This window comes from Nyctibius grandis, chromosome 12, assembly GCF_013368605.1.
Source record: "Nyctibius grandis isolate bNycGra1 chromosome 12, bNycGra1.pri, whole genome shotgun sequence".
Classification (NCBI taxonomy): Eukaryota; Metazoa; Chordata; class Aves; order Nyctibiiformes; family Nyctibiidae; genus Nyctibius; species Nyctibius grandis.
This window is the reverse complement of record NC_090669.1, coordinates 700,132-709,698: the sequence shown is the minus strand read 5'-3', so window position 1 is coordinate 709,698 and position 9,567 is coordinate 700,132. Positions and strand designations below refer to the sequence as shown.

Here is a 9,567-nt window from a genome sequence, read left to right as displayed (position 1 = left end):
ACAGGGCTGGGGAGCAGAGTGAAGCCCCCATAAGCCATGGGGAGATGGTTGGTGACCTGCTACCCCCTGTAGACATGCCCAGGGCTGTGGGCCGGGTGGGCCCCACCCGAGGGTGCTGAGGGCGCTGCAGTGTTGGGTGAAGGATCTTAAAGGCCTTTTCTGTGGTTGTATTAATTGTTTGAGACAACGCGGGGGGGGGCGGGCAGCAGCGGGCGGCCTCCGCGCCGCGCGGGGGCGCTGCGGAGCGCGGGGGTCAGGTGGGCGGGGCGGCCGGCGCGGCGGGGCCACGTGACCGCCGGTGGCGGCGGGGCCACGAACGCGGAGCGGGGCCTGGCGCCGCTGGCGTCCAGCGCGGTGCGGGCGCTGGACGACAAACTGCACGAGAGGGGGAAGGTGGCGGCCCTCGAGATGGAGAAGTGAGAGGGGCCCGGTGGGGGGCTGCGGGGAACCGGGAGGGGAACGGCGGCGGGGCCGCTCCGGGCTGCCCCAGCTCACCGGGGGTCCTGGGGCCACCTGCGGCCCCACGGCGGTGGGAGCCGGCACGGGATGGTGGGTGGGTGGGGGTCCCACCGTGGGGCTGGCTGCGGGAGGGGACCAGCCCGGTGGGAGCTGGGGGGCTTCGGGGGAGGGGGTCACCCCGGAGGGTCTGGGGGAAGGGAGCAGCCAGGGGGAACTGGGGGGGTCTAGGGGGAAGGGGTCACCCTGGAGGGACCCGGGGGTTCCGGGGCAGCAGGCGGCTGCAGCCCTGGGGGGTGTGTGGGCCAGGGAGCCCAGGGAAGGGGCTCAGGTGGCACGGTGACCCTGTCGGGGGACAGTGCCCCAGGAGGGGCTCTCCCCCCAGAGCTGCTCCGTGTCCCCATCCCCATCCCACCAGTCGCTGAGGTTTATCTCCGAGCCCGTTGGCTTCTGGGCGCAAGCGGGGACGTGCGGGTTCAGGGCGTGTGTCCCGGGGCGGGAGTTGTGCCGGTGAGCCCCTCGCAGACAGCCTGGTGTGACGGTGGGTCCCCGGTGCCACCGCACGGCCCTGTGCGAAACAGGCGCACGAGCAGCATCGCTGTAGAGCCTCCCCGGTACCGCGGTACTTGCTCCTGTGCGGCGCTCACGGAGGTGGCCAGCTCTGTGGCCAGCCCTGAGCGTGGCTGGGGGACACGAGGGTCTCACTGGGCAGCGGGAGGAGCTGCGGTGGGGGCAGGCAGCTGGCGCTGGGGCGGCTGTGCCCATCGTCCAGGGCCTGTCCCACGTCAGCCTGGGTCCATCGCCTCGTGGTGCCATCCCACCCCTCCCCTGAGGTCTCACCCCGGCTCATCCCACGCTCGGTCATGGCCGTGGAGGTGGGACGTACCTGCTGTCACCGCTGGCCTTTGGGTGTTGCCTTTGCTCCTTCCTGCATCGCTGCTGTTTCGCAGAGCTCAGGCCTTCAGTTCAGGGCATCCCAGGAGAAGGTGTGCAGGCGCCTGCTGCCATGGCCGTGCCCCCTCTAGCGTCACCCATCCGCATTCCCTGCGGGTGCTCTCGCTCTGGCTGCGCTGACCTGGGTGCTCGGTGCTGCTCTGGGCTGTGGCTTTGCCTGGGAAGGGCCGTGTCCTGCCCGGGCCCTGCCCGAGAGCTCAGCTCATGGAGGAGCTCCGAAGCATCCCCTGAGGGGACAGCCCAGCGCAGGGCTGGGAGCAGTGACCCGAGCCGGAGGGGGAGTTTCGGGTGGGAGATGTGGCTACAGTGAGCCTGCGAGGGGAGCGGCCGCGGCTGCAGCAGTGCTCTGCAGCTGTGTGAATAGCAGGCAGCATCTCTGGTTTTGCCCTGAGTTCTGCCGTGAACGCCTGTTGTATTTCATCTGCTGGGCTGTGATAAGCAATCTCCCTGCGAGCAAGAAACTTGTGAGTGGCTGAGCTGAGATTTCCAGGTTCCTAATCAGAGGAAAGGCTACCCCAGCTGTAGGGGCCTGGACCGTGGGAAAGTTATAGAGAGAACATACCAGTACACTGTTATGTAACAGCATGAGATAGCAAGAAAGCATAGGGATGTGGCTTGCTTAAGTTTATAGTAAGTATCCAATTAGAACAGTAGAGGTGGCACGCAGCCAGATTATGGACAATACTTGTAGCCAATAGCTTAGTGTGTGACCGTTACATAAGAGAGTATGTAGGTTATAAAAGTGTGTGTTAACAAAAATAAAGAAGCTACTAGAGCACCATATTGGCGTGCTGTAGTTCCTTCCTCGCGCGGGCCCCAACATTATGGTGACCCCGACGTGATCGTTGCATCGGAGAAGGGGGACCAGACGAAAGACGCGAGGGTGACTGCTGTGCCGGCGGAGGTAAGCCGGGCCGTCCGAGAGAGGCGGGGAAGCTGTCCGAGAGAGACAGGAGGCCGTCCGAGAGAGATGGGAATCCATCCGAGAGAGGCGGGGAATCCGTCCGAGAGAGGCGGGGCAGTCGTCCGAGAGAGACGGTGAATTGTAGGTCTACGTGATTAACGGCAGGATGGAGGGTGCAGTATCTGCATTGGAAAAGGCGGAGGTGGAATGCATTCTGCAGATAGCTGCGCAAACTGAAATTAAGATAAAAAGAAATGAAGTAGAAACTTTACTGGAATGGGGCCAGCAAAGAGGTTTTCTAAAAACCACCGATCAGTTGTTTTCTGCAGCTTGCTGGGACGACCTAGGGCAAGAACTTTCGCAATTAGTCACGGTGGGAAATAAAAAGGCTAGAAAGCTAGTTAAATCTTGGAAGAAAGTGAGGGATATGCTGGAGGCTATGTCCTCTGAGGCGAAAGTGCGATCCGCTCTCAAAAAAGCACTAACAGAACCAGAAGAAAAAGAGCAGTTACCGGCGTACCCTGTAGAGGCAGCCCCTCCCTACGAGAACTTTCCGATATTCCCCCCCCCCCCCCCCCCCCCCACTCCCCCCCGCGGGTTCGGCGCCTTCCACCTTCCGCCCCCCCTCTCCCCCCCGCTGGCTCGGTGCCAGCTGTTTACCCTGCGATTGAGGTAGAGTTTTGGGGTGGGGAATCAACAGCCCCGTTAGCCCCGTTAATGCCTTATGAAGTGGGGCCGGAGATGACATCTGGGGTCTCGGTACCCGCTCCGGAGGCTGCCGGAGGCAAACAGCCACCGGTGGTGAATCCTGAAACTGTACCCCTCCCCATGGAAGTACAAACAAATGAGTCAGACGCCGCTCCTGAAGCGGACAGTAACGCGCCTTTGCGAGAGTTACTGCAGCGACAAGAACAGAAAATGCAGGAACTATTAAAAAAAATGGAGAAGCTAGATGGAGGAGCTAGTAAAACATCGCGGCAACTCGCTTACAATGAAGCCTCGCAGGCGATATCTGGCGGGTTAGAGGCTCTCGAACAGGCTATCGAGAAGCAGTTAGCTCCGCCAGCAGAACCGGAACTTACTCCGGCAGAGCTAAAGCACAAAGAGGAAAAAATCCGGAAGTGGGCGCGAATTTGTGTGGAGAATGGAGACTGGGAGGAGACAGAAGCTGACGCGTACCTACGCGGCAGATTTGGGAGTGGCCTGGACGGGCCATCTCCTCCCCGGGGCGGGATAGAATCTTCTCGTTCGCGCATGCGCCGACTGACTGACCCGCCGCGGAAAGAGCATAGCACTCACAGACCAGCAGGTGGAGCTCGAGCTCCTTCTACGCCAATGCCAAACTCTTCAGATTCCGATGATCCTGGTGACGAACAGAATACACGGCCTGCAGCATTACCCGGCTATGATCCAGGGCAACGATGGCGGGGAGTCATTCGAGAGGCTACCATCGAAGGAGTAATGTTACCGTCTAGCATCACTGCAATGCCAGTTTTCACACAAGGAGATCATCGTCAATGGGCACCGTTTGATTGGAAAACTGTGAAGCAGTTACAAGAAGCAGTGATGCAGTACGGAATGGAAAATAAACATGTGATGCAGTTGCTAACATCATTCTTTAAAAACCAAACATTAACACAAGTGGACATACGTGCTCTTGGCGAACTGATGTTGCCACCCACTGCATATCTGTTATTTTTGGACAAGTGGCGGCAAAAACTGGAGCTAGCCGCTCTTGATAACATACGCCGAGAGGACGGGGATCCCTTGAGAACGGCATCGCTTGACGCACTGTTAGGAAAAGGTCAGTACGCTGATGGTGCGACACAAGCTACTTTACATCCGCAAGTGTTACAACAAACACAGGCCTTAGCATTGGCTGCATTGAAGGAGCTGCCAAATATAGGAACACCTAAGCCCCCTTACACGACGGTCAAACAGAAGGCAGGTGAACCTTATATGCAATTTGTTGATCGCTTAAAAGACGCCATTGCTGCATCGCCGAATTTATCCTCTGAAGCTAAGGCCGCAGTCGGGAGGGATTTAGCAGTCATGAATGCAAAACACACAATGTCGGCAGATTCTTGCCCACCTTGGGAAAGACGGCCACATTGGCAGAGATGGTTGAGGCTTGTAGCAAGACTTCCAATACTGCAAGAGGAGGTGGAAAAGACGCGGATTCTTGCTCAAGTCCATACTGATGCCTTACCCGCAGTTTTCAAGCCACCATGGAAAACAGGGAAAGAAAACCGAGGTTTATCCGGGACAAGATGCTACCAGTGTGGAGAACAGGGACACATGAAGCGGGATTGCCCAAGAAAAACATCCTAAACCAAAGGGGCAACCCCAGAGGATCTGCTGGGCTTGCAGATGTGTGCGAGCGTTGCGACAAAATTGGGCACCAGGCAAAGGACTGCCGATCAAAGTTTTAGAAAAGATGGAACCCCGGTTGCAGGGGAAACTGGAGAAACAGCGCCTGGGGACGGGGCGCGATGACACCACAATACCGTCCATCAGCCTACCCCACTCAGGCTGTCTCTCAGAGCTCTCAGCTTCCACCAGAGGAAGTGCAGGAGTTGATTTGGCCGTGGGATCAGATGTAACAATCACAGATGGCGCCGTACATGTAATTCCCTCAACCGTTAGTGGACCTTTAGGCTATGGACTCAGTGGATTGTTATTAGGAAGATCATCAGCTACCAAACAAGGTCTTCTGGTACTACCAGGCGTCATCGACGCGGACTATACCGGACAAATTGGAATCATGTTACGAGTATTAAACCCACCTGTGACGTTGAAACAAGGAACTAGAATCGCTCAATTAGTTCCGTTCCAGCGTTCCTAGAGCTGTTGACACCGTCAGAGGGGATCAAGGTTTTGGTTCCACTGGAGCTCCCACAGTCGCATTTGTGCATGAAGTAACTACTGCCAAACCCTGTCAAACAGTTAATATCAGAGGACCCAGACACATAACGTTAACCGAGAAGCAGATGTTGTTGGACTCTGGAGCTGATGTTACCATAGTTCCTCGTGCGGCCTGGCCAGAAGCATGGCCTCTTGAATCAGTTAATACCGCTGTGGTCAGAATCGGAGGTGCTTCACCCACACATGTAAGCACTCGTTTTGTAACAATTGAGGACTGTCAGGAGAAAATTACAGCTCGAGTTCGACCGTATGTGTTACATACCACTATTTGGATTCTGGGGCGAGATGTGCTTTCGCAATGGGGATGCGTTCTCCAAACACCTTTTTAGAAGCGGCCATTGCGGCGAGCAGCACCCGACCTACACTGAAGCTTACTTGGTTAACAACATCACCTGTCTGGGTGAACCAATGGCCGCTACCCAAAGAAAAGCTTGCACACTTACAGCACTTGGTGCAAGAACAACTTGATGCAGGTCACTTAGTACCATCAACAAGTCCATGGAATACACCTGTATTTACAATACCTAAAAAGTCAGGGAAATGGAGATTACTGCAAGATTTAAGGACTGTTAATGCTGTCATACAAGACATGGGCCCGTTACAGCCAGGGCTCCCTACACCTACCATGTTACCACGAGGATGGGATATTGTCATGATCGACCTCAAAGACTGTTTCTTCACAATACCTTTGCATCCGGACGACTGTGAAAAATTTGCATTTACAGTTCCCTCCATAAATCGTGCAGCACCAGCGAAGAGATATCATTGGGTGGTATTGCCACAAGGTATGAAGAATTCTCCAACAATTTGTCAGTGGTACGTGGATCTGGCTCTACAGAAATTTCGAAAGACGCATGAGGGAATGCTGATTTACCATTATATGGATGACTTGCTACTTTGTCAAAAGGAAACCATTGCCAACGAAGTGGTAGAAGAATTGAAATCGGATCTGGAAAAGTGGGGCCTGGTCATAGCCCTGGAAAAGGTACAGCTGTCAACACCTTGGAAATATCTAGGGATATCGCTTACCGAATCCACTGTTCGACCTCAGAAATTGGAGATTCGAGCAAATGTAAAGACCCTGAGTGATGTACAGAAATTAGTGGGAGACATTCAGTGGATAAGGACTGTCTGCGGCATCACTAATGCAGAGCTTCAACCTTTCCTTGAAATGCTTCAGAAGGGCTCCGCACCTCAAGAATCCCGCGAGCTCACAGAAGAAGCTCGATCTGCACTGCAAGTAATAACTCAAAAGATTGCCTTGTCTTGTGCTTCACGAGTAGTGCCTGAATTACCCGTGGACTTGTACATTTATAACATGGACCTTGAAGTGTCAGGCGTATTAGGACAATGGGACCCATCTCAGTCAAATCCACTTCAAGTGCTGGAATGGGTGTTTTTGCCCTCTCATGGTAAAAAGACTATCACTACAAGATGGGAAGCCATCGCTCAAGTCATTCTCAAAGGGACTGCACGGCTATTAGGTGTGGCTGGACGACCACCTGATAAGCTTGTTATTCCAATCAGCCTCGACTACCTACCAGATGTATGTCAACGAGAAAAACTCATGTCCTTAGCCCTATTGAACACGACGATGCAGATTGACAATCACTATCCGTCACACCCCATCTTTAAAACTCATATATCGCTGGAAGAACAGCCTATTGTCGTCAGTGAGCCGTTGCAAGCAATCACGGTGTTTACCGATGCAAGTAGCCGCACCGGAAAAGCCGGATTTGTCTGGCAAGAACAGGGAGAATGGAGAAAACATACCATCGTAGCAGAAGGATCTGTTCAGGTTTTAGAATTACAAGCTGTACTCCTGGCCTTACAAAAGTGGCTCAAAGCACCCTTAAATTTGGTAGTGGATTCCCTATACGTGGTAGGGGTTGTGAAACGCATACACCGATCGTTGCGTCGCCATATCACCAATGAACTGTTGTTCAAAGCCTTTCTCGACCTATGGCATGAAATGCAACACCGTCTACACCCGGTATTTGTCACCCACATTAGAAGCCATACCAGTTTACCCGGAGGTTTGGTGGAAGGAAACTCCCGAGCCGATCAGTTGGTATCCACGTTCCCGGTAGACAGATCCCCACAGGCAAAATTAACAGAAGCTCGACAATCTCATCAATTTTTTCACCAATCTGCAGCAGCATTGTGATTGCAATTCCAATTGACAAAGACTGATGCAAGGGCAATTATAGCTTCTTGCCCGGATTGTGCTAGAATACCTGTGTTACAGATTGCGGGAGCAAATCCCAGGGGACTCCAACCCAGACGGATTTGGCAAACAGACATCACCGAATATGCTGCCTTTGGCCGACTCAAATATATCCATGTATCAATTGACACCTGCTCCGGTCACATGTGGGCTACAGCCCTGACCTCCATGACAGCTAAGGCTGTTAAAAAACATCTGTTGCAAGCTATTGCAGTAATGGGCCAGCCAGCACAAATTAAGACTGATAATGGCCCTGCCTATCGATCTGAATCGCTTGCAGAATTTATGCAGAAATGGGGTATTACACATGTACGCGGTATTCCATACAATTCTACAGGGCAGGCAATTGCGGAACGTGCGCATCGCACATTAAAAGAGCATTTAGAAATTATTCGAAAACAGGGGGAGATGGGACCACAGGATGCACTACATAAAACATTGTTTGTATTAAATTGGCTAAACCCTAAGCAGAATTTGCAAACACCACCTGCCATAGCTCATGGGCAGGGAAATCAAAAAGACTTCAGTAATACAAACGTACCAGTAAGGGTATTCATCTCAGAATCAGGCACTTGGGAAGGGCCAAAGCAATTAATAACCTGGGGCAGAGGGTATGCTTGTGTCTCCACAGGAAATAACTGCCAATGGGTTCCGGCCAAATGGGTGAAGCCGTGGCTAGATGAACCAGCCGACGCTACAGGACCAGACAACTCTAACACCAGAGGCCTTGAGGAGGTGTGATCACCGCCTTGCACGTATCATCTGGCCGTGACTCCAGAATCTGAATCCAGAACAGAAGATGCGGGAACATCATGGGTTTTTTTGGACGAACTGGTTGGGTGGTCTGGGAATTGGAGGGTGGATAGCCAGCCTAGTGAAAGGCTTGGCGCAAGTATTGCTATTCATTTTGTATTGGTATTCTGTACTATAAAAGGTTTTGCAGGGAATGATATCAAGAACCATTGCCATTTATATTAAGAAAGAAAGGGGGAGATGTAGGGGCCTGGACCGTGGGAAAGTTATAGAGAGAACATATCAGTACACTGTTATGTAACAGCATGAGATAGCAAGAAAGCATAGGGATGTGGCTTGCTTAAGTTTATAGTAAGTATCCAGTTAGAACAGTAGAGGTGGCACGCAGCCAGATTATGGACAATACTTGTAGCCAATAGCTTAGTGTGTAACCGTTACATAAGAGAGTATGTAGGTTATAAAAGTGTGTGTTAACCAAAATAAAGAAGCTACTAGAGCACCATATTGGCGTGCTGTAGTTCCTTCCTCGCGCGGGCCCCAACACCCAGCCAAATTGGAGTTGAGCTCCTGATTGCATCCTGATAGAAAAGATTATTCATCCAGTGGAAAAAAAAATAGAGCTGCTGTTTTATTGAGTGTTCGGCATATATTGGCTGAGCAAATCTTGGTGCTTGGTATGTGTTACAGCTCTGCTTTGCTGAGCCTGTGAGCTGGGCTCACTTCTGGCTGGCCCGACTCTGCCTTTTCCTCCCTCGTGTGGCTTGGGTGCTTTGGCAACCCTTCTTTCCTTTTCATCAGCCCATTTACCACGTGCTCTATCAGGTTGTTCGGGACTCTGGACTCTCTTTACTATTTTCTGGCAGAAACCCTTTGGTTTGTATAAGCGACTGTCTGTCTGTCTGTCCGTCTCTGACTTGCTGTGTTTGTATTCAGCTGATAGATCAGGAAGTGGACCAGATGTCAGTGCTTCGCAGTTAACCCCCTCCTGCTGCTGCAGGGAGCTCTGGGTGGCTTTGGGAGACCAGAGCTTACTGTTCCTATAACACAGGTGACAGTGACTGAGACTGGGATGGGCAGTTTCTGTGTTCCTGCTCTAACTGTCCCCTTTAGTTTTTCCAGGAAAGAGGAGAAGCACAAAGAGATGTAGCACAACCTACCAAAACAATCCCTCTTCCTCCTGACTTTGTTACAAGAGCCTGTGCAGCAAGAATCACTGACATGCTGACCCTTCCTCTTCTCACTGGTGCAAGTCTGGAAGCCTGTGTCTTCATGTTCTTCTTACTGAAAAGGTCCCAGGGCAGACATTAGCACTTTAGAGTATCTTATCTACTTGGAGCAGATACCAGTC

At 52.7% G+C, this 9,567-nt stretch overlaps 1 long non-coding RNA gene across 1 annotated transcript; it reads left to right on the top strand.

Moving 5' to 3' along the window:
* Nucleotides 1-292: 292 nt before the first annotated feature.
* Nucleotides 293-8,723, top strand: LOC137669259 (uncharacterized). Its single transcript, XR_011049073.1, has 2 exons — nucleotides 293-416; nucleotides 8,098-8,723. It is a non-coding gene; the product is annotated as an uncharacterized lncRNA (long non-coding RNA).
* The last annotated feature ends 844 nt before the right edge of the window (nucleotides 8,724-9,567 follow it).